This window comes from Podarcis cretensis (assembly GCF_951804945.1).
Source record: "Podarcis cretensis genome assembly, chromosome: 2".
Taxonomy (NCBI): domain Eukaryota; kingdom Metazoa; phylum Chordata; class Lepidosauria; order Squamata; family Lacertidae; genus Podarcis; species Podarcis cretensis.
Genome location: NC_137171.1, coordinates 94,363,009 through 94,390,373, shown reverse-complemented (window position 1 = coordinate 94,390,373; position 27,365 = coordinate 94,363,009). Strand labels below are relative to the sequence as shown.

The following is a 27,365-nucleotide window of genomic DNA, read 5'->3' as shown; positions in this document are numbered from 1 at the left end:
GCTCTTTGTTGATGTTTCTTCTACCTCCTTCTATACCATTTTTTCCTGAATAAGGCTCCCCTACTTAGATTAATGCCAGCTAATCGGGAATGATGTAGTGTTTTGTAACTTGAAAAGTTTTGTTACATGCTGGCGTCACATGAGGGGGAAACGAAACTGATTTAGAGTCGGAGTAATAATAATAATAATAATAATAATAATAATAATAATAATAATATATATTATACCCTGCCCATTTGGCTTCCCCAGCCACTCTGGGCGACTCCCAACCGAATATTAAAAACACAATACAGCATTAAACATTTAAAACTTCCCTAAATAGGGCTGCCTTCAGATGTCTTTTAAAAGTAAGGTAGTTGTTTATTGCCTTGACATCTGATGGAAGGGTGTTCCGCAGGGCAGGCGCCACTACCGAATGTTTCCTGCACTGCTCTTATGGAAGATCCTAACCAATGAGAGTTCAGTGACAGCAAATTACCTCTATTCAGAGTAAGGGAATATGTGTTAATAGGCAAATGCTAGTGAAAAGGATTGCAAAAACAACTCCTTCTTTTGGCTTAGCAGAAACAACTTTCCCTTTCAAGTCACCACTCTAAAAACAGGATCAAGGACCCTAAAGAAATATCCCAAATATATATTACTTTAATCCTGTAATTAAATATGTCATCAGATGGGATACTGACAGATTGGTGTGCAAGGGATGTCTAAGTGCAGCAGCTAAAACACATTGGATGTGTTATATCTGTCACCACAACAGAGACAAAAATAAAGCCTGGAATTTACAATACAGGAAAAAACCAAATCATGGTGCAATTACTCAGGAAAGGATATCTAGCAATCTGTAAAGCTGCTGGCCTTGTATTCTTTCTGTTTGAAGAAAAATGTTCCGTTTTCATTGAGCTGAATACTGTGAAGAATGGGCAGCACTCGACAAATAGGTCAGGAAACAACACGCTAATTATTTATCAGTAAGGAAAAGTCATCAGCTGCTGATAACCATTATTCATCATTCAGCATTATTGATTTTTACACAGAGCAATAATAACTTGTCTAATGAGAGGTTATTGTATAATTCTGCCTGAAGGCTGACTCTGCTGAGAGGGCCATTAACCAGAAATAACTGTATTAACTGGCTGAGAATGACTAGAGTGCTGTGGAAGAGATGAAACTAAAACCTGGGAATTGGTTTTGCTTTTCGGTACTGGTATGTGAATGGGGAGCCCTTATTTAAAACCTGTATAATGCTGCAGGGTGAAATTTATTAACTTCAAAGAAAGGCTTCTCTAAGGTATTCTTTAGATTTTTTTTATTTACTTTTAATTTCACAACATTTATATGCAACTTTTCTCTGAATGTTGACTGTGCTGGTTGAAGCTGATGGAGTCCAGTAACACCTGGAAGCCTTCGGATTCCACACTTCTGCGCTAGAAACAAAATATTTACTATGTAGCAGTGCCCACAAATGTGATACATAGCTTTCCAATTTAGGTTGTGGTTCCATGTTTCTGGCAAAGTAGACTCTTAAGTCTCCTAGAAATTGAAATACAGTGGTACCTCAGGTTAAGTACTTAATTTGTTCCAGACGTCCATTCTTAACCTGAAACTGTTCTTAACCTGAAGCACCACTTTAGCTAATGGGGCCTCCTGCTGCCGCTGTGCCGCTGGAGCACGATTTCTGTTCTCATCCTGAAGCAAAGTTCTTAACCCGAGGTAATATTTCTGGGTTAGCGGAGTCTGTAACCTGAAGCGTATGTAACCCGAGGTACCACTGTATTGAAATCAAAGCCCCATATATACACACACACATTAAAAAATATTCCCACACCCTCTGTTTTGGTTTCACCCCTCCCATATCCAAGAATCTCCTGAGGAGCCTGCTGATTCTACAGAGAGGAGGAGCAATGTTCTGCTTTCTACTTAGTCAGTGAGTGAATCAGTCAGCGAGTGAGTCAGTCAGTGTATCGGAGAGAGAGAGAGTGTTAGAGATTGTGTCTAGAGATAAGGTTGCTGCTAAGAGCAGCTGCAGACTCTCAGTGTAGCATTGATTTATGTTTAGATCTTTTAGCTCTGTATATAGTTTTGTATCATAGTTGTAGCTATAGAATAAAAGGAAGATATTCTACAGAGCTGCTCTCCGAGTGGTTTATACTCTGCAAGACTCTGCAAAACTCTGCTGCGCAACGACTGTATTATTGTGCAAGTGAATCCGGTGCTCTCAGCTCTAAGCTGTGAGTCCACAGCACGGTGACCTGTCCCTGTGAGAAAGGTGGTCGCTGGCAGTGCTACGCAGCTCGCCTAGCTCAGTCGGGGTTGAAGTGCATGAGTCCAGTTGGTGCACTGGCTTAAGGGCGATGCTGACAGGTTGAGGTTTTTTGTTTTTAACTGTGGGCACATTCTTAATGACAGAACAGGAATTAGTAGGCACAAATTCAACATGGGGAGCTTAGCATGGCATGAAAATTCCTGCATTGCTGGGAGTTGGACTAGATGACGCTTGGGGTCCCTTCCAAGTCTACAGATCTGTGACTTTAATTCTATACTTTCTCCGTTTTCCAATCTAGTCCTATTCAGCAATGCTTAAATTGGAAGGGGAACAAGGTGTACAAACCACCTTCACTTTCCTGCATTGAGTGGGAAGGTCTGAAGTATTGTAAGTGAATTTGACTGAACATGATTACAGTCTTCCCTGAAATCAGAAACCCTGTGGATTCAGTTTCTGGCCACAGGTAGGGATTTATTTTTTCTTCCTATTTACAGGCCAATATGCTTACAATCCCCATGTATACCTTCCCACTTAATGCAGGAATTTATTTTTGTAAGGTGGTGGTGGTAGGGCCAGTCCTGTTATACAATTAACATAAACTGGAATAGAATGTTTAGCTAAAATATATTAAAAGGTATAATGTAGGAAAGTACTCTACTGCTTCACTCAGTTAATAATGATCTAAACCTGTAGGCAGATACATGCAAAATACAACACCCTGAGAGTTATTTTAGTTTCCATAATGAATTGTTAATGAATAAAATTGTGAAAAATATATATAAAGTGGGAGTTCAAATAATAGATTATATATAATCTGAAAAATACATGCTTTACATTATTTAGATCGTTTTTAATTATTTAGGCATTCCTTGTTGGACAAGAAAGTAACCTTAATTGTAAAATATATTTATTGTGCTTGGATATCTTCATTAAGTGTAAAGTGATTTATTTCCATTATATTTTTCTACTTCTTATGCACTGTTCATAATAGCCATTTGGCATGGACATGCTATGGAAAAGCATCCAATTTGCTACTGAAATTTCCTTAGGATTAAACTTCCTGCTGAAAAGAGCACCTATACATATTTATTTGGAAAATTCATTCCTGTTTCTGCATTGCACTCACAATACACATGTTGACTTACAAAAATATAACCCCCCCCCCCCCCCGTAAAACCCATTTAAAAACACAAAATACATATGGGGCAGTATATAAAACAAACAAACAAAAATCACAGGGCGGGCATCAATCTATTAAAACTACTCAACAAACCAGGCCAAATAGCTGTTGTAACAAATACAACAAGGTCAACAAAGCTTTCTGCAAAAGGGAATTACAAATATTGGATGCAGCCATACAGAAAGCTGTATCCAGTGTCCCAATGAGTCACATGTCCACTACCATTAAAATGCAGACAGGGCCCTTCTTTGCATTTTAAAGAGGGCGGGCTGTGTAGTATCCTGGGAGCTTTAGGATTAATATGCAACACTGGAAAGCCAGTGTCGCTATGGCAAAAATTGACATCAAATGCTCTGAAGCGAAGGCACCCAACAAGACCTGTGCTGCTGCATATTGAACCAGCTGAAGTTTCCTTTGTTAGGAACTGGGCAAAAGCAGCTACTCTTGTTTTCTATTTGCACAATCAGATGACATTCAAAATTGAATTACACTGTTGTTTTTAATTGCCAAACTCACCTTTACTCTGTCTACTTGATGAGGCCTAGATAATGGTTATATATGGATGTAGATGGATAGTTGACCAGACCCAGCCACAGGCAGGATCACAGCCAGTAGCTGGGCAAGGCTAGAACTGGCAGTAGGTAGGGCCTGGGCTCATTCACATACCACTAGGGATGGATGAATCTGTCAATTTCTTTCAGATTCTCATTTTTCCAATGTTAATCTGAGTTCCCCCCATTTCCACAACAGTTGGTGGTATCTTTTTTTTTAAACCCTCTTGAAAATTCATCAGTACTTTTAATGTGACTTTCTCCTAGAGTACACATTTTAACGCAATTTTGCTTAATATATAAACTTCTGCAAACAGTTTCCCCTTCTATAAGGCATCTTTATGTTACTTTCACCAATATATGCATGTGATACACATTTTATCTTAGTTGCTGCATTTTTGTACACATTACTTGGCTGGAGAACTGCACTGCAATATTTGGAGAAGTGTGGATTTCAAGGGACAGCTGCATTTCGGTTTGAATATTTCTTCAGGAAGTGTGGCTTAAGAAAGTGCCCCTTTAAATGTGGACTGAACTGAATTTCGCTCCCACCCCTTCATACCACACTCAATGGAAGGATGTGTTTGGGGAGAAGAGGTTAAACCTTCCCCTCCTTAAACACTATCTCCCCCCCCCCAATCAAATAGGGGGCATGCAGAATGACCCCTCCTCACATTCCGCCTCTCCCCCATGACAATCCTTCTCCCTCAACACCTGTTTGACAGGCTGGGGAGGAAAGCATATGTGGAGGATAATTCCTGCACACTACTCTAATCTTTTCAGGGAGGCAGTTGGCAAAGGGAAATTTGGGGTCGTCGCCCCCCATCCATGGAGGCTGCACTGAAGGCTTCCAAGAGCTGCATGTGGTCTCAGGAGCTGGCCATATGTGCATTAGAGTAAACAAAAAACACTCACAAGAATGTACTTTAGTATCTTAAAAATGGAATACAGTGGTACCTTGGTTCCCAAACTTAATCCATTCCGGAAGTCTATTCCAAAACCAAAGCCTTCTAAAACCAAGGCATGCTTTCCCATAGAAAGTAATGCAAAATGGATTAATCTGTTCCAGACTTTTAAGAACAACCCCTAAAACAGCAATTTAACATGAATCTTGCTATCTAACAAGACCATTGATCCATAAAATGAAAGCAATAATCAATGTACTGTGCTATAAAATAAATAAGACAGTAATATTTTTTCTTATGTGCACTGATGATAATCATTGTTTGGATGGGGGGCTTTTATCCATTTCTGCAGTCACACAATCAATCGGTAGCTGAACTGGGTTCCACACAGTCACAAAACAAAGTCACAAGCCACAGTCACATGTCAGTCCCATAAAACAAAGAACAAGTAACAGTCAAAAAAATGAAAAAGCCACAAAACAAAAACGCAAAAAAAGGAAAAACAAAAGCTCCAAATACCGCCTCTGTGTTGCGTGGGTGCTTGGGACTCAACAGCCAACAGACTCAACAGGAAGCCTCTGATTAGCAGCGGGGGACTCAATTTACAAACGGAACACACTCAACAGGAAGCGGAACATGTTCAGCTTCCAAGGCAAAGTTCACAAACGGAAACACCTACTTCTGGGTTTGCAGCGTACTATTTCCAAGTTGTTCATAAATTAAGCTGTTCTAAAACCAAGGTACCACTGTAAACTCATTTTTTCTAAAATGTTTACAAAGGTGGTGTTGCATTATTGTTGGCTATTAACATTTCCACAGGATGTAGGGTTATTTAATATAAATTGGATATTTCTTGTGATTTTTAGATATTTGTTTTCAAAATCCCTTTATTGGGGTAATGCCATTCTGGAACAGTGAATCAGCTATAGGGTGTCAGCACCATTTTTTCCTCTTCTGAGTATCACCTCTGATAAATGGATATCCCGTGGTTAAGAAAATTACACACACTTAATACCTGAGGCAAGCGAATTGCAATCTCAGCATAAGCTTAAATGATTACATTGTTTCTTGTAGCTGCCAAGGGGAGTGTTAACGCTTTCCTGTTCGCATCCAGAGTGAGATATTACTTCCTGTATACATGTATTCAAGGGCAATTTCAAGAAGGAAATTCAATGCCAGTCATTTGCTATGGAATGTCACAGGAATCAAGAAACAAACTAACCTTTTAATGAGATCTGTGCAAACTATAAACTCCAGTAATTTTAATGTTCTATCACAGTGACATTGATATAAATGTTTCTTTTTGTTTTATTTAGAACACCTTTAGATTCATGGCACATATAGAATGGAATGCAATGGAATGGTTTAAGGTAGATGTGGGGTTGGGGGACAACTCACGATGTTGCTGGACTCCCAATTCCAATGGGACACAGCCTCGGGTTAATCGAAGACTCTGTTTTGCTCAACGAAGAGCAATGCATGTTTTATTCACTTGGTTTAAGCAGAATATATTTTTAAGCGAAATTTATTTTTGTACCTTAAGAATTCGCCTGTAAGAAGGGGGCCCCTGATTTGGGGGTGTGGCAGGGGGAGGTACCTGACTTAATTCAGGTGCATATCCACCTGGAAGCCAATCTACCTGGAAGAGGGACCAGTGGGATTTCAAGGGTGGGACTAGGATTCACTCCTGGGCCATGGCTTCAGCTGTGCCATCACTGACTTCCAATCCTTCTCTCCATAGGGAAAATTGCTTCTTGGTATGGATGGAGACTTGCCATGCAGCAGGTCCCAGTTTCAGTCCCTGGCATTTCCAGTTAGGGCAGGGAGAGAAACTTTAACTGTCCAGGGGTCCTTTACCTTTACCTTTTACCTTATGCCTTTTTACATTGTGGCCCAGACATTCGATTGAATACATGGTGTCATTACACATTCTTTTGGCCCTATTTAGCACTCAGTATTGTGTAAATATTAGTATTCTTGTGATTACTCTTAAATATAAAAGGTTTTCAGGTAGGCTGTTGCATTTTGTTTGTTATTAGCTTTCCGCAATTTTAAAGTGACTTGGTACATCATTCTCAGATTTTGTTATGGGCAAGGTCAAAAACACAAAGTGTGCAAGTACTTTGTAATTGGATGTCTGTTCGAAGCACCAGGGAATTCAGTCTATTACATGCACTTCAGTGCACTAAACTAACACTACATGGAGCTATCAGAGCATAGAATAGACTCACTAATCTCTCTGTAATAATTATTGCAGGTGTGCCAGTAGCATAAGACATGCATTCATTGTCTGATGTGCTTTAAAATGTAGTTTTTTTTGTTTAGTACATTTCATAAAGGCATCAATAGCTTTCACCAGCATTTATGGAAGTTACTATATTATTTATTTATTTATTTATTTATTTATTTATTTATTTATTTATTTTTCTGATCCATGTATGTTTCATGGGTTTTCTTTTTATTAAGGCCACACGTATCACAAAAAACCCTAACTCATTGCCTTGTATTTTCTAATATAAATGCATGCCACAACCCCCTTAGGTTGGCCAGTTCACAGCTAATTATGTATTACCACAATAAGCAAATAAAATTTGTTTCGTTTGTTTTCAGTATTTATTCCTTATTGTTCAGATCAAATTATAGCTCTGTTCAGGCATTCTTCTCCTCACACATTGGGTGGGGGAGGCAAATGTCTGCAGCAGGGATGCTGCTGCATTCAGAGAGGTTTGCACATGGTCAGATCTTCCACAATTATTATTATTATTATTATTATTATTATTATTATTATTATTATTTCACCCTTCAACGTGTGGATGGCAGGGGGACTGGTGGCAAGTACATGATGGAGGGAGGCAGAGAGAGCTAGCATGTCCCAAACTTTTCCTTCACACAATTTGTAATTGCAGGACGAAGCGAACACCTACATATGGTAAACAAGCGTAAGAAAAAAAATAGATTGATCTGAAATTGCCACATAGCAACCTGTAAGCATTCCATTAATCAGTTTTATCCACAAACCTATTTTAAATTCACATTATGTCAAACTGTTCCTGAAGTGACTAATTTTTCCACTTTGCTTTTTGTGGATTTGCAGTATATATGTGATTGTTACTAGCAGAACCGTAAAAAATATGCACTGTGAATGATACACATTCCATAGTTTATGGGGTCCTAATTCCTCAGCACACTGAAAGGTTTAATGCAGCTTTACATTAACTTTGGGATGGAGCTGCTAAACCATTGCACTCCCCTGTCTAATTTTTATTTGAATGCATGATGGCAATACGCTCACGTTGCCATCTTTACAGCATTACTGATATGCAATATATTATTAGATTGCAATCCTATGTACATTTACTAGGGGGCTTTCTTCAGAATATGCATGCCTAGGATGGTAGTGCAAATAAATGTGTTTGAGCAATAATAAATGTTGTGGTGTCTTTATCTTGAATTTAAAGCAAAGGATTGTACTCTGTTAGTTAATTGCTTTTTAATTTAACAGCAACAAAAATTTCTGCTCTATTTTGCTCCATAAAATACAGTCCGATTAATGCAGTACAATTAGCTGCTTAGTTTTATATGGAAAAGCTAATACATATGCCACGTGGCTGATTAGACAAAGAGCTGAGGCCTTTTCAGGGAATATACCATAGGAACATCTATAGTTGTGGGCCTATGCCTTTTGACAGGGACATTCCTACAGGCTAGGAACAGCTGCTTCAGTCTCAATGACATGTTGACGGAAAGCCTCTCCTCTTCCCGGAGGGGAGGGGTTGTGAGCGGGAATCGCTTTCTGCGTTCGCAGGGGGGCGTGGCCGGGCCCCCTGCCTCACTGAAGGCCTGGGACCGCATCTTGCACTTCAGCCAGTCAACCTGGCTGGCTGATGGGCATGGTTTAGCAGTTTAAAATGGCTGCGGACCGACGAGCTCCTCCTCCTTGTTCCTGGCTTCCTCAGATCACCCTCCCTTTAGGTTTTGCCTTAGCACCTGACCTTGCTATGGACTTCAGTTGGTCACCTTGGTTGTCCATTGGGCCTGGTAGGATTTTTTTTCCACTTGGCAGATTGGCGCCAGCCACTTGGTTTTTTCCGCCTACCTCGTAGCAAATCTTCACAACTTTGTAAGGTTTGGCGGTTAGGAATTGGAAATGGCGTTGTGTGTCGGAGGGGAGGTTGTGGCCATCACTTACCCCTCCCCTTGAAGGGTATTCCGTTAAAGGAATCCGGCGGTCGTGGTTCCTGTCTGATGCCCAGGTGGTGGCTAGGGCCATGGCACGACCCTCCAGTTACTCTAGGGGAAAGCTTCCAGTTGATTCGCATCAACAAGCTCCCCCTACAGGTTGTTAACCCTGCTGTGACTCCCTACAGAGCGGGCAGGAGTCAAGTATAGTCTGTTCGGATCCAATGCCTAAGCGAATACCACTCACATTCTGTAACCAATAAAGTTGTGGGGTTTTTTAGCCCATTAACCTAAAATACTTGTGTCCATGTGTCTTATTTCATTACGAGCGGGGCCTCGACTCACAACATTATTGCACAGTGGGAACCTCCTTGTTTAAGTCTCTCTACACCATTTGAATTTTAGTTTCTAGCCTGAATTCAAGACTTGATGACGTCCCAGCCATCACAAGAAAGCACTCCAGAAATACTGCTACAGTACTGGGTTGAAACCAACAAAGTTGTTATTATTATTTATTTCATTTATGGAACACTTCCTATGAAGCACCTCTAAGCGATTTCGCAATGGATTTAAAGCACATAAGAAACAAAGTGTTGGTCTGAAGTGAAAAAAGATCTTGAAACGTGGACAAACCTAAAGTTATCCTTACTGGGTAGAACAGCAGTTATCAAAATGAATGTATTGCCAAGATTACTGTTTCTGTTTCAATCGTTACAGATAATTGACAAGATGGATTGTTTCAAGAAGTGGCAAAAAGAAATTTCTAGATTTGTCTGGCAGGGCAAAAAGCCCAGAATTAAATATAAAATTCTTACTGATGCGAAGGAGAGAGGGGGGTTTGCCCTGCCGGACTTCAAACTATATTATGAGGCGGCAGCTTTTTGCTGGCTGAAGGAATGGCTACTTCTTGAGAACACAGACATCCTTGATTTGGAAGGATATGATAATGCTTTTGGATGGCATGCATACTTGTGGTATGGTAAGGACAAAGTACAAAAGGCGTTTAAAAACCATATTGTCAGGAAAGCGTTGTTTAATGTCTGGGTCAGATATAAAGATTTTTTGGAGAATAAAACCCCAAGGTGGCTTTCTCCAATGGAGGCTAAGGCCTTGAAAAAACTTAATATGGAATCTAACTGGCCAAAATATTGTGAAATTTTGGAGCAGGAGGGAGATAAATTGAAACTGCAGAGTTATGAGAAACTTAAAGATAAGGTGCGAGATTGGTTACACTATTTTCAAGTAAGAGAGGCCTATAACTCGGACAGGAAAAATGGCTTCCAGGTGGAAAAATCGAAGCTGGAAACAGAATTGTTAGAACCCAGTGCTAAGGTATTGTCGAGAATGTATAATTTGCTGTTGAAATGGAATACTGAGGATGAAACGGTTAAATCTGCTATGATAAAATGGGCACAAGATATTGGTCATAACATTATGTTCACTGACTGGGAACAGTTGTGGACCACCGGTATGAAATTTATGGCATGTAATGCCTTAAAAGAGAATATTATGAAAATGATTTACAGGTGGTACATGACCCCAGTCAAGCTAGCAAAAATCTATCACTTGCCCAATAATAAATGTTGGAAATGTAAAGAAATGGAAGGAACATTCTTTCACCTTTGGTGGGCCTGCCCAAGGATTAAGGCTTTCTGGGAAATGATCTATAATGAACTGAAAAAGGTATTTAAGTATACTTTCTTAAAGAAACCAGAGGCTTTTCTCCTGGGCATGGTCGGCCAATTGGTGCCAAAGAAGGATAGAACTTTTTTTATGTATGCTACTGCAGCAGCAAGAATACTCATCGCAAAACACTGGAAGACACAAGAACTACCCACCTTGGAAGAATGGCAGATGCAAGTAATAGACTATATGGAACTGGCAGAAATGACCGGCAGAATCCGAGATCAAGGAGAAGAGCAGGTGGAAGAGGATTGGAAGAAGTTTAAAGCCTATCTACAAAAACACTGTAAAATTTATGAATGCTAAGGGCATTGTAAATGAAATGAAGGGGTCCTAGCGATTAAGATAAATAAGAGTATAAAGGGAAGGATAAAGGATGAAAACGAATAATGAATGAGCTTGCTGAAATAATTTTTAAAGTGGAATACAAGAAGGGAAGGCGGGTGGAAGTAAAGAAAATAAGGTTTTGAAGGTTATTAAATTGAAAAAGAGTTTTTTTTCACTTTTTTATTATTATGTTAAATCTTTTTTATGTTTTCTTTTTATTCCTTGTCTTGTTTGCATTCTTGATGTTTGTTGTTTGTTGTTTCTGTGATTTTTGTTGACTGTTAATTTTCTGTAAAACTTAATAAAATATCATTTAAAAAATAAATAAAGCACATAAAAAACTATTGCATGTATAAAAACAAGCACATTTATAAAACCAGTTAAGCAATTGCATATAAAAGCAAATTCAAATCCAGTACAGATACAGATTAGGATAAAAAAAAATCTACTCCGAAGACTTGCCTAAAGAGGAAAGTTTTCAACTGATGCCGAAAAGCAATAGAGACAGCGCCTGACCAATATATAATAGGAAGGAGTTCCCAAGGGTAGGTTCTACCATGCTAAACTCCCAAATCTAGCATTATGTAAAACAGGCATACTCAGCCCTCCAGATGTTTTAGGACTACAACTCTGATCATCCCTGATCCTGTTAGCTAGGGATGATGGGAGTTGTAGTCCCAAACATCTGGAGGGCCGAGTGTGCCTATGCCTGATGTAAAATAAACCTCTTGCTAAGATGGTATCTCCTGCAGAGTGCAGTGATCAGATGGCTATATAAGCAATGAGACATATGTTTTTAAAGGTATCCTGGTCCAAATATGTATAGGGCTTTATACACTAGTACCAGCACATTTAACAGTACAGCAGGTAATTGAATATCATCTCTCTCCTTATATACTCAGCCGATTACTGTGCTCTGCAAGTGCTTCTACAAATACCATCTTGTCAAAAGTTCATTCTCTATAATATAGGAATCGGGCCTTGGGTGCTGTAACACCTACTCATAGGAAGTCCCTCCCATTAAATATTAGACAGGCACTAACATTGCTGTCTTTTCTGCATCTGCTGAAGCTCTTCCTCTTCCAACAAGTCTTTTAGGTAGAGATCTTTCCCAATCTGCACCTTTTGGAGGGGAATTGTTGTTTTCATGTTTTTAGAAGTTTTGACTGTTTTATCATTGGTGTGTTTGCCACCCTGGGCCGGTTTTGGGAGGAAGGGCAGGATATGAATTGTTATGATCAATCAATCAATTAACTCACTGGCAGCCAGTGTGATTCTATTAACAGCAGTGTAACATGAATTCCTGCCAACCCAGCAGTTCGAAAGCACGTCAAAGTGCAAGTAGATAAATAGGTACCGCTCCGGCGGGAAGGTAAACGGCTTTTCCGTGCGCTGCTCTGGTTTGCCAGAAGCGGCTTAGTCATGCTGGCCACATGACCCGGAAGCTGTCTGCAGACAAATGCCAGCTCCCTTGGCCAATAAAGCAAGATGAGTGCTGCAACCCCAGAGTCGGTCACGACTGGACCTAATGGTCAGGGGTCTCTTTACCTTTACCTTAACATGAAGTTGAGTTGCTGAGCTGCCATATTTTGCCCTAGCTGCAGCTTCCAGGTCGACTTCAAGGGCAGCCTCACAAAGAGTTAACTTTAGTGTCGTGTGGATCCATCCCTGCTGTATGCTTCATAAAAATGCTAACCCAGCTTTAGTGAAGCTGGACATATCTGCAACAATTAAAAATACAGAACAAAGCTAAATGTATCCCTTTGTAGAGATTGGTATAAAGATTGAATTAGTTAATCTCTGTAAGATGTCCTCCATGTAGGAGTTCCTCTTCTATTAACCTTTTTTCATTGATACTGATGGCCACGCCTGATAACTTCATAGCAAGATACAGTGTGCAGCATTGATTAAAATAATTATGCTGCTTGCAGAGAGTTACACCAGAAACATCTGTTCGTACAATAATATTTCCCTTCATTCATATGCATACATTGTCTCCAGGGTCTTCTGGATTTTTAAAAATCTGTGTTCACTTGCCTTTTTTAAATTCCATTTCCTTTATTCCCTGTTCTTTTTTTCTTCCCTTTGTTTTTGGGAAATGTTCCTTACCTTCATTAGTCTTTTCTTTTTTTTAAGAAACAAAAAACTTTTTTTTACTATTACTTGACTTTTTTCCTTTCTATTTATAGTTTCCCCTCATTTATGATAACTTTTTCCTTCTGCCCTTAATTTATCAATGACTTTCTAAATTCTCCTTGTCTAGTTTTTGTGCTATTGAGCTAAATCAAGGCTCTCATTTTGTGTTCTGAAGAAATAATAGGTCTCTCTGAATATATATATGGGGGGGGGGAATAATGATCCTTTTGAGCTAGATTTTGCTATCAGAAAGCTATTTCAGATGACTGAAGGGTGGAAAATTATCTATTTTAGACTCTCTGATCTGCATTCTGTACACTATTATTTATAATTTATGACATTTATATAGTACCTAAAAATAGAATTATTGTGTGTGTTCACATGGAAATCAAGTAACACCTTTTTACAAAGCATTTAAAACTGATATGCTGTAGATAAAAGTATATGCTGTAGATCAGAGCTTTCCAAACTTTTCAAGTTGGTGACACACTTTTTAGACATGCATCATTTTGTGACACAGTGATTTGGTTTTACTAGCAAATTGAAGGTTAAATTAACCCCTTTCCAGCCACAGCAGGAGTGTGGGGAGTGTTCAGTGACACACCTACACACTGCAGTCGACACGCTAATGTGTTTGGAAAGCTCTGCTGTAAATAAAGTTTAAGTGTTAGGAATCAGGATCCAGGAAAGCTTGAGTAAACATATTTTAAAGGGGCATTTCATGCAGTCTACTGTATGTACAGTGGTACCTCGGGTTACATACGCTTCAGGTTACATATGCTTCAGGTTACAGATATGCTTCAGGTTACAGACTCCGCTAACCCAGAAATAGTGCTTCAGGTTAAGAACTTTGCTTCAGGATGAGAACAGAAATCGTGCTCCGGTGCCATGGCAGCAGCGGGAGGGCCCATTAGCTAAAGTGGTGCTTCAGGTTAAGAACAGTTTCAGGTTAAGTACGGACCTCCGGAACGAATTAAGTACTTAACCAGAGGTACCACTGTACATCTAAATCAACCTCTGGAAGGGCATTCCGAAGGATGGGCACCAGCACTGAGAAATCCTGCTTCTGTGTTGTGATCAGGTGGCAATCAGGCCAATGGACCATCTAGTCCAGCAGCCTGTTCTCAGGGTGGTCAACCAGATGCCTATGGGAAACCCATAAGCAGGACCCAAGCACAAGAACACTCTTTCCACCCACCCAATTTTCCAGCAACTGGTGCCGGGCTTTTTTATGGTATTAAATGTCAAGCACAAAACCTTGAACCTGGTTTTTCATTACCAGTGTAATATATGCAAAACTAGACATCCTAGCAGTCGAATTTTGCACTGGTTGAAGCTATCAAATCATGCTTAAGCTCCACATACAGCTTATTGCGGCAATCCAGACTTGTTACCAGTGCACAGACAATGATGACATGGCTAATCAGGTTGAGGAACAGTCATAGTAGGCTAACTCACCAAAGCTGGTAATGAACACCCTGAGCCACTGAGGCAGCAAAGTGGGACTTCTTTGCCTCTTCCACTGCTACAAAGTGGGGGGAATGATCATGCCAAGTCACCGTCACAACAGGAATTTGCACTCCTGCTTTCATTGCCTGGGGCTCCCCAGTAAACCAGGGATCTTGCTACGTTCCACAGTGTCTGAGGGACACACAAAATGTGGAAAGTAAATAATTGAACGGCTCCAGATTTATTTATATTTTTGAGTGGTACAATAATATTTATTTGAAAGACTATGTTGCGGAAAGAGCAAGAACACATGTTCAGCTCAAAACGGCAGAGTTCTTCTAGTGTGTGTTTTATTCTTCTTATGAGCTCTGAGTTTTCTCTGATAAAAATGTTACTCTGAAAGGTTACCAGAACATAGTTCCTAGTTGCTTTCAGAAATCTGATTAAATAGAATTCATGGCATTGCAGCAATATTTTGATAACATTTTAAATATTTAGGCTATGATTTTTAATGATGGTGCCATACCGGGGTCTTTGGGGGAAGCACTTTTGCTACCTGCCATGCCAATTAAGTAATGTGCCTGCCTGACTTAAGCAACAGCTGAGAGTGATTGTTTGGGTGAGTCTCTTCACAGTCTGATAATGCAGAACCTATGCAGTTCTTTCTCCTGCTGTGATGCTTTTATGTTTTCTACTGATGCGTTTCTCTTTGTTCCGTCTCATCATAGCCTGTCAACTTTTGCCAAAGGGCTTTGCACTCCATTTTCTGCATTCTTCACATGTCTAGATTTCACTGCTCATCTTTCTTCTTAACACATCTAATTGCTCATCCCTACAAGATTTATCCCTAGACATCTCCCGTGGGTGTCCTTCTCATCTAAATATCAGGACTTAATGTATTCAAAAATTAATAGTGCTTAGTCAAAAATTAACCTTCTTTTTCATTTGTTGTTGTTGTTCCAGTAGACCTCCTGTGTTTTTAAAAGACATACAGTGGTACCTCGGGTTAAGTACTTAATTCGTTCCGGAGGTCTGTTCTTAACCTGAAGCACCACTTTAGCTAATGGGGCCTCCTGCTGCCGCTGCGCCGAAGGAGCATGATTTCTGTTCTCATCGTGAAGCAAGGTTCTTAACCTGAGGTAATATTTCTGGGTTAGTAGTGTCTGTAACCTGAAGCGTATGTAACCTGAAGCGTATGTGACCTGAGGTACCACTGTATTCAACAGGTGCAGCATTACATCTTCTAAAAATTAAGTGAAATTCATTAACATTTGAAGTTAATATGCTAACATTCAATTCACAGAGCTGCTGTAGGGTAGGCCAAGCAGATACACTTGCATCATTTTTTTAGCTGTCATTGGTAATCACTATTGTAGTAATACTACATTTTCCCATTGCATAATGGAAATAATCTCTTTTGTTCAGCTAAAAGTATAAACAGTTATACTGGGTTTCTGGAAAGTTTTGAATAGAAAAAAAAATCTATGCAAATTATTGCATTGGATAATTTGCATTAGAAAATGTTCACTTTGCGTTAGAAAGTGTTCTAATTTAGCATTCTTATTTTACATACATTTAGTAAAGAAAGATAAATATTTTGAAACTGCCAAGCTTGCCTAATATTGAATTTGGAACTGGCATTCATTCATTGTTACTAATGAACTTATGAAAATAATTTTTTTCCACCCAAAAACAAAGCACTGATAGGAATTCTTCCCTACATCACTGAGAATAAAATAAAGGTTATAAATAAGATGATTTACATATAATGCCCTAAATATCATACTAAAAAAAGTCTTCAGATCTTACCAGAGATTCATCTAGTATGCTGGCTGCTTGAACACACACACACACACACACACACACACAAATACACAAATATTGCACTGTAAAAATAGATATACACATACACACATTATACAGAATATATTACAGAAATAAAAAAAACATTTTGGAGAAAGAACAAATAATTTTAAAAAGACAGCTTTTATATACACAGAGTGGTAGGTATTAAACCAAATCTCCCTCCTTTTTAGAAGTAGGATGATTTGGGTGAAGAAAATTCATCTTACACTAAATATATGGTGGCCACCTTTCCCTTTCTTTTCTTCTTTAACAACAAGCAAAGGCTTGCCACCACTTCAAGCAATGGCATGGCTGCTCTGGCCATGTTCCTGGGCACTATTCCAGGAAATAACAATGCTATGTCATAATGCAGTATCCTTCCCAGAGGGAAGATGGCTGCCACATGGGTCATTCATGCCAAACTATACTCAGCTTGCCTAATAACAGTTGAATATTGTGGCCCAGTTCAGACTCTGTAAGAAACCATACTTCCCTAGTATGGATCCAGCCATTGCAACATTTCATTTTTCACATGCTGGAGGAATTTAACAGAAGAATCCACTTCTATTTTTAAACCAGCTACAGTTCCCCATAGCTTCCATGTTCACGCCAGCATCCCAAACCATGGTCTGATTATGGCTTCTTCTTTTAACTAACTAACTAACTAACTAACTAACTAACTAACTAACTAACTATAAGTGGTGTGTGTGTTTGTGTGTGAGAGAGAGTGTATACACACACACTTTTTATTTAAATGCTTGAAGCAATTCCCTAGCAATGAAACCCTGTATGCTGCTCTTATAAAGACAAGAATGTCGTGCAGAAATACATAGAAATACATTTCACCTTGGTCTCTATTCTGTTCCTCACCCTCCTCTATTGTACTATTGCATAAAAATGCCCTGAGCACATTACTGCAGGCTGCTATTGTGATATCATGTTGATTAATCAGTGTCTTTGTTGCCACAGATCTAGCAGCATCCCTCAGTGAATTATTGCTGTTTATATCACTGCACAGCTGTTTAAGGCTCTTCTATGGCATCAACTATTGGAATGCATTTAAATATGTTGGCTAGCATCAACTATGTGAATGAATGGTTAGGTAATGCTTGTGTATATGCAGCTCCACTAATAATATGAGGGATAGATCCTATGTCATTGGTACTTCATTCTACCTCACCTGAATGCCAGTTTTGAGCTTCATAACAGTTACTTTATGAATGTACAATAAATTATTGCAACCTTATCCAGCTGTAGGCAAAGCTTGATTTTCATAAATAAAAGCTCATTTCCTGTGCCTTTGATACCGCAGGTCAAAAGATGGAAGCAAGACTGTACTATATTAATTTGAACAAATGCTGTCATTTATTAATGTATACATAACTTACTTTTTTTTTTACCAGACTAGTTTTACTAGAGTACATCAATGAAGTCTTAATGTTAACCTTAAACTCTGATTGCTCAGATATCTTAATAAATTCAGTTTATTGTATCAATATGGATTTTTTTTTTGCTATAATCATTTATTAAAACCTATTCTGTTCATGAGAAGGTTAGATAGTAAGATCATGTTTCATGACACTGTAAACATTCAGGATAATCACATGTTTTTAAAATACAGTGGTACCTTGGGTTACAGATGCTTCAGGTTACAGACACTTCAGGTTACAGACTCCGCTAACCCAGAAAAAATACCTCGGGTTAAGAACTTTGCTTCAGGATGAGAACAGAAATTGTGCGGTGGTGGCGCGGCGGCAGTGGGAGGCCCCATTAGCTAAAGTGGTGCTTCAGGTTAAGAACAATTTCAGGTTAAGAACGGACCTCAATAACGAATTAAGTTCTTAACCTGAGGTACCACAATTAATTTCAAAAGAAGGCATTGGCTGAAAGTCTTCACTTTCTATAGAACTCTGATGCCACAGTACTAAGCCTATCTTAAAGCTGATGCTAAACACGCCATCCAAACTAAACCAAACACCTTTCGGCTGTGTGGGCTTTCACATGACTGGAATCATAAAATTGTAGAGTTGGACAGGACCGCAAAGGTCATCTAGTCTACCCCTGGAATGCACAAATCTCAACTAGATCATGCATGACGGATGGCTCTCGAACCTCTACTTCAATATCTTCAAAGAAGGAGAGACCACCACCTTCTGAGGGAGTCTGTTCTGCTGCTGAACAGCTCTTACAGTCAGAAAGTTCTTCTTGGTGTTTAGTCGGAATGTCCGTTCTTCTAACTCGAAGCCATTGGTTTGGGTCTTAGCCTTCGAAGTGGGAAGAAACAAGCTTGCTCCATCTTCCTTGTGACAGACATTTAAATATTGTAAGTTCTAAAAGGATTGAGCACATGTGTAATGCACACCCATGAGTCATGAAATCTGCCTTTCCAGTTCATTATCCTCACTCTCAGAGTCCACTGAGCGAAGGGGAGAACGCAGATTACATAAATGTCTTGAAATTGTGATGTTTAAAATATTTGTTGTTTTAATGCATGTGTACACAAATGTCAAAATACTAAAAAGAATCAGAATGAATAGTTTTTGTTAATGTGTTACTTTTAACTGTGTCATCGTCGTACTGCCCCCCCCCAAAAAAACATGTCAGCTTCCTGAGTGGCTGCTAGCATTTTTAGATTAGGATTTAGCATATTTAATCAAACTGAATTCCTTACCCCGCAAACAAACAAACAAACAAACACCCTACAACATCAAAAAGTTTTAATGATATGACTGCTTCACACTAGTTCAGCTATATAGCTTTCAAGGATATAACACAAGGAGCTCTATGTTGGTTCTTGAATTTTTTTTTCTGAACCAAGCATAATAATGTAGGAACCGGATGCCTCCATGGAGCCCGCAGATAGGGTTTGAAGGCAACAGCTCTCAACCACTGTTTCTCCACAACTGTTATTTAGGGCTTATTGTGTCTGGATCTGGAATTAAGCTAGCAGGACTAATAACAATGATAGACAAATTCCTACAGAAAAGGTAGAATACCATTTCAAATACTGTATGTTGCAAGCATTTATTCATTCATTTTATGTTAGTTCTTTCCATGCCAAGGATTCAGAGAAAGTAACAATACTTCGGGGAAATATAAGATAAAATATAGATAAATATTGAAAAACTGTACTGTGTGCCTTGGCAGGAAGGCAATATATAAATGCAATAATAAATGAAATAAAATGCTACCAAAATAGAAATATGACAAATGAAAACCAGCAAAAAAATTCTTTAAGTGTAATCGCTGAAACTAAGCCCAGTCAAGATGTTTGGATACAGGTTCTTTTTAAGCACTTTAAATTTGTTATCATTTGATTTATCTGTCTACAGAAAGCTGTCTTATACTAATACCAAACATTTTGTTACTGTTGGTGTAACTGCTCCAAAGGAACTAGCAGAACACTGGTGAGGAATCGATTTCAGTATTATTATTATTATTATTATTATTATTATTATATTACAAGAACACAGGGTTGAATAAAGTATCATGGGAATATTTGAGGGGTCCACATCCTTTACATTTCTCATGTGGGGCAGCTGAGGAATGGGAGAGCGAGAAGGGATAGGGGAAAGTGGCTATTTTAAACATGGGCAGAGGTTTGAATAAGGCAGGAATGAAGTTACAGATAGGTAGCCGTGTTGGTCTGCCATAGTCAAAACAAAATAAAAAAATTCCTTCCAGTAGCACCTTAAAGACCAACTAAGTTAGTACTTGGTATGAGCTTTCTGTTGGTTTCTGCTCTCTTCACTGTGCAGCGAAAGGCTTGTCACAAGACAATGTTTACATTCCACAGACAGCATTACTGTTGTGTTTCCCACGGGAAAAGGAGACTGGATGTGACGTACACTGGTTTCCTGTTTTTTTCACTGTTCTCACACAGTGTGATTCTCTCCGTGCTTCAGAGGAGAGAGGATGCATTTTCTCTGCTCCGGCAGAGTAAAGATGTTTTTCTGTAATCTACCAGCTTTGAAATGTAAATAAAGCAACTTAGAGTATGAGCACGTATTCCTCATCATTCCGCTGTGCACTTGGACACTACTGCTAATCAACATTTTGGTTATGGGCCCAGAAGTCGAATCGGGCTCCTGGCAAAGGAGCAAAGACGCAGTCATCAGAATGCCGGCAAAAGGATCGGAATGCAAAGGGATGGATCGGACGGTATCTGCGCGTCAAGATGATTGATGAGGTATGTGCTACTGCTCCGGGCAGCCTGCCAGCTTCTAATTAATGGCTTTATGGCTGGACTTTGAACTTTTATGGCCGTTTGCCGGGAACAGGCGAAGGCTATGCTGGGGAAATCGAAAGTAACTTTTAAAAGGGCTGAAGCAGCTGCAGAAGTGACGCAGCATGATTTTAGGGCAGCAGAGGGAAAGCTCTTTTGAACTTGCCTTTGGAATGAGGCTTGAAGCAGCAGAGACGCAGCTTGTATAAAGCAGCTTGTTTAAAGCAGCAGAGATGACGCAGAAGGCTAATGCCAGAGACATGATGGCCCTTCAGGATGCTTGTGGGATTCCCAAGCTCAATAAGAAGAACTACGTGGACTGGGTTATCTATGCAGAGGCTATTCTGCGGAAAGAGGGTCTGTTTGAAGTTATTACAGATACCCCCCCAGCTCCAATTACAGATGCATGGAAAGCTAAAGATTCCAAAGCAAGGGGAACTCTTACATTGATAGTATCCCCAGAAGAGCTCTGTCTATTGCGTGATAAGACCTCAGCCAGAGAAATTTGGGACGCTTTGAGGGAGGCACACTTGAGGACAGAAGCTGGATCTACTATGTTTTATTTTAACAAGCTGCATAATATGGCTCTTGCTGAAGGTGGAGATGTGCGTACACATCTGATGGAGATGCAGAATCTGAGACATGAGCTGCAACAGAGAGGACTCAACTTTCCAGAGGCTGTGTATTCCTTCATGATACTACAATCTTTGGGTTCAGGTTGGGAGTCTGTTGCGACTCAGATTGCTGTACAGCCTACCGCTCAGCTGACAGTGGATTATGTTACTGCCGTGATTCAAAATGAAGCAGATTGCCAGGGTGATAGCTGCATGGGAAAGGGGGAGTCTTCACAGACGTCATCCCTGAGTGCAGTGGAACCACCAGATGGTGCCAAAGCTTTGAAGGCAGTGAAATGCTACTCGTGTGGACGTCTAGGCCATATGAAGAGGGAATGCAAATATCCCAGGGCCAAGACAGAGCAGCGCAGTGGAAGCTCATCGCGTGGAAAAGGCCGAGGCAAAGGCAAAGGTCCGGTGTCCAGGACAACGCAGCCCAAAGCAATGGTCTCACGCTTTACTCCGAAAGTTGCAGAGGTCCAGAAGACGTCTAGATCTTTCTTCGTTGTTGATTCAGCGGCAACCCACCACATGTGCAACGATAAGCGAATGTTCGTGTCTTTTACACCGCAGGAAGGTGCGATTCACCAGGCAGATGACCACACAATTCCCAGTAAAGGCTACGGAACTGTTGTTCTTCACAGTTTGGACTTATCGATACAGAATGTACTTTATGTGCCGGATGCCAAACATAATTTGCTCAGCGTTAGACAGCTGAATGAGCGGAACATTGACGTTTCCTTTAAGAACAAAAGGTGCATCATCACAAAGAAAAATGATTATGTATTGTATGCTGAATATGTTGATCGTTTATATGTTTTGTATTATGATGATGTTGTGCAGGATGATACTTGTTGCATTGCAGGTTCTAACAAATGTTTGCATGCAGAATGTATTCATGATTTTCATCGAAAATTTGGACATTTGGGTTTTGAGGCAGTATCTAAAATGCCTGCCTTGGTTGAAGGTATGACTATTAAACCCTGCAGGTACCACATGAAGTGCAAGGCATGCGCAGCAAACAAGGTGAAAATGGCTGCGAAAGGTAAGGTGTCTAGTAGGCAAGCTACAGAACCATACCAAATTATTCATGCTGATTTGGTTGGACCACTAGCGCCCTCTTTGGGAGGAAATAGGTACTTCATGGTTCTCATTGATGCATTTTCCAGGTATATTTATGTGTACAATCTCAAGCAGAAATCAGAGGCTTTTCCTAGGTTCAAGGAATTCTGTGCTTGGTTGGAAAATGTGCATGGTAACAAGGTAAAAACTCTTTTCAGTGATCGCGGGGGAGAATTCACTTCTCAGCAGTTTGAAGCTTTTCTGTCTGAGAAAGGAATTCAACACGATTTGTCTAGTCCTCGCTCGCCATGGCAGAATGGACTTGCAGAACGGGCAAATCAAACATTGCTTCAAGGGTTAAAAACCTTGCTGCATGATGCAAATCTTCCAGAGAGTTATTGGGCCGAAGCTCTCTCATGTTTCACTTACAGTTATAATCGCAGGTTATCTTCAGCGATTGGTTGTACCCCCTATGAGAAGATGTTTGGCAAGAAACCATACATCAAACACATGAGAATTTTTGGTTCTGACATGTGGGTTCACTCACCACAAAACTCCAAGTTAGACAAGCGTGGTTTGCATGGTATCTTTCTAGGTTATGAGAAAGGTTCTTACAGAATAAGGATGACTGACTCTAAGACTATTAAGCTCACAAGAAGTGTTGAGTACAATGCTAAGTGGGGGGAGAATGTGGGAATTTTCCAATGTTATCCTGATGACGGTGATGAGACTGAGGATAGTCAAAAGCAACCACAGCAACCCACACCCACTGATGAAGGTTCTGATTCTGAGTCTGAAACTGAATCAGGTGATTCAGAGGATTTCAAGACTGCGAAAGCCTCTATGCGACCCTCTGAAAGCTCTGATCAAGAATTGGAGGAACCATTGTTCACAATAGGTCGCTTTTCTCCTAAGAAGGAAGAGGAGAGTGTTGAAGACCTAAGGCTAATTCGCAGGTCACAAAGAGCCACAAAAGGCAGACCTCCAAAGAGATTTGCTGATGAGTTTGCTAAGATAGCAGTAACAGCTGTTAAAAGCTCCAAGAAGGTATTTGAACCTTCAAGTTTCCAAGAAATCCAGGATTTGGATTCAAAGGAAGCTGAACCATGGTTAAATGCCATGAAGGCTGAGCTTGATTCCTTGGAAAGGAACAAAACATGGGAACTTGTTCCAGTAGTTCCAGGAATGAAACTGCGTGGAAGCAAATGGGTCTTCAAAGCGAAGACTGATCAAAATGGCAAGATAGTCAGACACAAAGCCAGATTGGTAGCCAGAGGTTTTGCACAGGTACCAGGTGAAGACTATCACGAGACCTACTCACCCACAGTGAGGTATGAGAGCATTAGGCTTATGCTCAAGCTAGCTGCAGAGGAGAATCTACACATTAGTCACCATGATGTGAATACAGCTTTTCTGTACGGATCTCTAGATGAATCACTTTATATGCTTCCACCTGATGGCGTACAGGTAAAACAGGGATTTGTTTGTGCTCTGAAAAAGTCCCTTTATGGTCTCAAACAAAGTGCACGGTGTTGGCACATAAAACTCACTGAAGTATTGTTTTCTCTAGGTTTTAAGCAAGGGAAAGCTGATCCATGTGTATTTGTCAAAGAGGAGGGGCAAAAGAAACTGTATTGTTTGTTTTATGTTGATGATCTTTTATTCTTTTGGGATGATGTCACAATGTACAATAACGCCCTAGCTCAACTGAAGGAACACTTTGACATGAAAGATCTTGGTGAGGTAAACAACTACCTATCTCTGGAAATAGAGAGAGATCAAGTTGGTAACATTCTAGTACACCAGTCACGGAAAATTGCTGATGTGTTAGGCAAACTAAACCTGATGGATGCTAACCCTGTAGACACACCAATGATAACAGGTTATCAGGTAGATGACACTGAAGAAGCATTTTCTGACACTACACTGTACAGAAGTGTGCTAGGCAAGCTAAACTTTATTGCCAGATGTTCAAGACCAGACATTGCTGTTAGCTGTAATTTGCTAAGCAGACAAGTCAACAATCCTACTGTTAAGGATTGGAAAGCTCTGAAACGCATAGCGCGGTATTTGAAAGGCACTATGCATTACAGACTGAGATTTAACAATCAGAAGTCTGGTGGTCTTGAGATATTTGCAGATGCAAGTTTTGGAAGTGACACTACAGACAGGAAAAGTACGTCTGGAGTTTGCTATATGTACAATCAAGGTCTATTTGATTGGTCATGCAAGAAGCAAACAACAGTTAGCTTAAGTACTTGTGAAGCTGAACTGAATGCACTGTCTTATTCACTCAAAGATTGTGAATGGTTGTTACAATTGTGCAAAGACATGAGAATTCCTGTCAAATGTCCAATCCAGGTTTACCAGGACAACAAAGCATGTTTGGCTTTGCTGAATTCTGATGGTTGTAAGCAAAGCACGAAGCACTTGCAATTGAAGTTGCAACATGCTAGGGAGCGTATTCAGAAGGGACTCGTAACGGTGTCCTATATGCCAGGTAATGAAATTCCTGCTGATGTATTGTCCAAGATTGTATCAAGGGATCAACACTGTACCTATGTGCAGAAGTTGGGTTTGTACTGATATTGTACGAACACGCTGCCCAGTGGTGTTCACAGAAAGGGGGAGGATGTTGGTTTCTGCTCTCTTCACTGTGCAGCGAAAGGCTTGTCACAAGACAATGTTTACATTCCACAGACAGCATTACTGTTGTGTTTCCCACGGGAAAAGGAGACTGGATGTGACGTACACTGGTTTCCTGTTTTTTTCACTGTTCTCACACAGTGTGATTCTCTCCGTGCTTCAGAGGAGAGAGGATGCATTTTCTCTGCTCCGGCAGAGTAAAGATGTTTTTCTGTAATCTACCAGCTTTGAAATGTAAATAAAGCAACTTAGAGTATGAGCACGTATTCCTCATCATTCCGCTGTGCACTTGGACACTACTGCTAATCAACACTTTCGTGTGTATGCACACTTCTTCAGATACACCAATGAAGGAATGAAGGAATGAAGGAATACTGAGAGGGGGAAATGTGGTTTTCCTCCATTCCTATTTTATACTTCCTCAGTGCTGTGTTTAGGCTATAATGGAGTACAGTGGTATCGTTGGGCTGCCAGCATTGCAGTGCCGTTCTGGGAACAACCTCATTAGAAATGTAATCGTATTTAACATTCTGCAAAAGAAAACATCCCATAAGTGAGTTGAGTGATGGAGACAGTTATTACGGGTTATTCAAATGTGTGTATTTGAAACAACATGATGTATTTGGTGCTTGTTTTGTGGATGTAATTTTATTGTTGATTTTATGCTGCTCACTGCTATGATTCTTTTTATTAACGGTGTCAGTATAAATGAAGTGTAAAGGCCAAATAACTTAAATCAAATAATAATTGTAGGCCCCAAATTACTCACATTTCCAAATAATATAAGGCCAGAACCTAAGAAGCAAATCTGTGGACCCACACAGAATTTTAGACACTTTTACTTTTCTCTTCTCCTTCACTTTTTATGTACCTTATCAATTAATACACCCAAAGCAATTTAACTGTCTATAATTATCCCAAATACTGTGTTAGTTTTCTGGACTTTTGCCAAGCAGCACATTTTACAATTGCTTACACTTCAAATACAGCAATCATCACTAATTATTTAAAATGTATTGGATACCAATTAGCAATTCACATTCTTGCATGCTGCGGCAAGTAAGCAAATAATCCCATACAAGACAGAGGGTATTATATAGCCTGAAAACAATTGGAAGAAGTATGGAGGCTTAACTTCTATGGTATTAACTGCAGATTCGATGCAAAGAGCTTTTAGGAAAAAGAAAAAACTCCCTGTCATAATATTATTTAAATAGGCATCATTTCTGGTAATGGATAGTTTAAAATTCATAGATAAAAAGGCATAATAAATAATACAGAAGGGATCAAATCATTCATCTTACCATGGCCCCATGGAGAGTTGCTGACTTGCATTAGTTTTCATTTGGCACACAACCAGATTTTGTTTTTGTTTTTCCAAATTATATTCCTGTTAGTTATGAAATTGAAATATTTTTGTGTTATTTGCTGATCTGGTGCAATCATAGGCATATAAAACAGTGAGAATTGTCCCTCCTACAAAAAAAAGAAAAAAGAAATCTTGCAAGAAAGAATGTGAAATGAAGATTTATAAGATAAACTTCATCAAAGTTGGTAGATATGATTTGGCAGAGACATTATGTCTATGCTGCATGCAAAGCACAGGTTTGTGCCATTTCAGAATTTTGTTTGCACTGTAGTGGGCAGTCACTCAGTTATCTCAGTAAGGACATCACTGGGTTTAGCAGCAATATTCTATATAATCCAGTGCATCAGTGTATCTCTTTGTTCATGCAGAATTCTTCCTTCCATTATACTGAGCGTGGAAAGTATTTCATGCAACTGAGTTCCATGTGTGTGGTTTGGAGTGCTTATCAATGACAGAATAATACCGCTGCAAATTTACCGTATATACTCGAGTATAACCCAACCCGAATATAAGCTGAGGCACCTAATTTTAGCACAAAAAACTGGGAAAACTTACTGACTCGAGTATAAGCCGGTTTACCACACCACAAACCTGGTGGCGGCAGCAGCGGCGGAGGAAGAACAAGCAGCCCAAAAGGGCTGCTTTCGGGCTGCTCGTTCCTCCTCCACTGCCGCCGACAGCAGCAAAGGTGGAGAAGGTGGAAGGAGCAGCCTGAAAGGACCCTCACTCGAGTATAAGCCGAGGGGGGCTTTTTCAGCATAAAAAAATGTGCTGAAAAAGTCAGCTTATACTCGAGTATATACGGTACTTTATTCTTAATTCTTCTTGCATTTCTTTGAAACTGGGCAGTTTGATGGACATGTGAATTATTTACTATTATTATTATTGTTATTATTAGTGAATGTCAGTATGCATACTGATGCTCTGTATA

At 39.8% G+C, this 27,365-nt stretch overlaps 1 protein-coding gene across 6 annotated transcripts in view; it reads left to right on the top strand.

Moving 5' to 3' along the window:
* The window catches only part of LOC307206094 (contactin-4), a 532,821-nt gene that overhangs the window by 182,509 nt on the left and 322,947 nt on the right, over positions 1-27,365 (top strand). The window contains exon 1 of one of the 6 annotated variants that reach the window (XM_079958888.1): positions 19,910-19,925. The exons of the other annotated variants lie outside the window; for them this stretch is intronic. The gene's annotated coding sequence lies outside the window, so the exon portion shown is untranslated. Of the gene's footprint in view, positions 1-19,909; positions 19,926-27,365 lie in introns of those variants that run through there. 6 annotated transcript variants of the gene reach the window in all.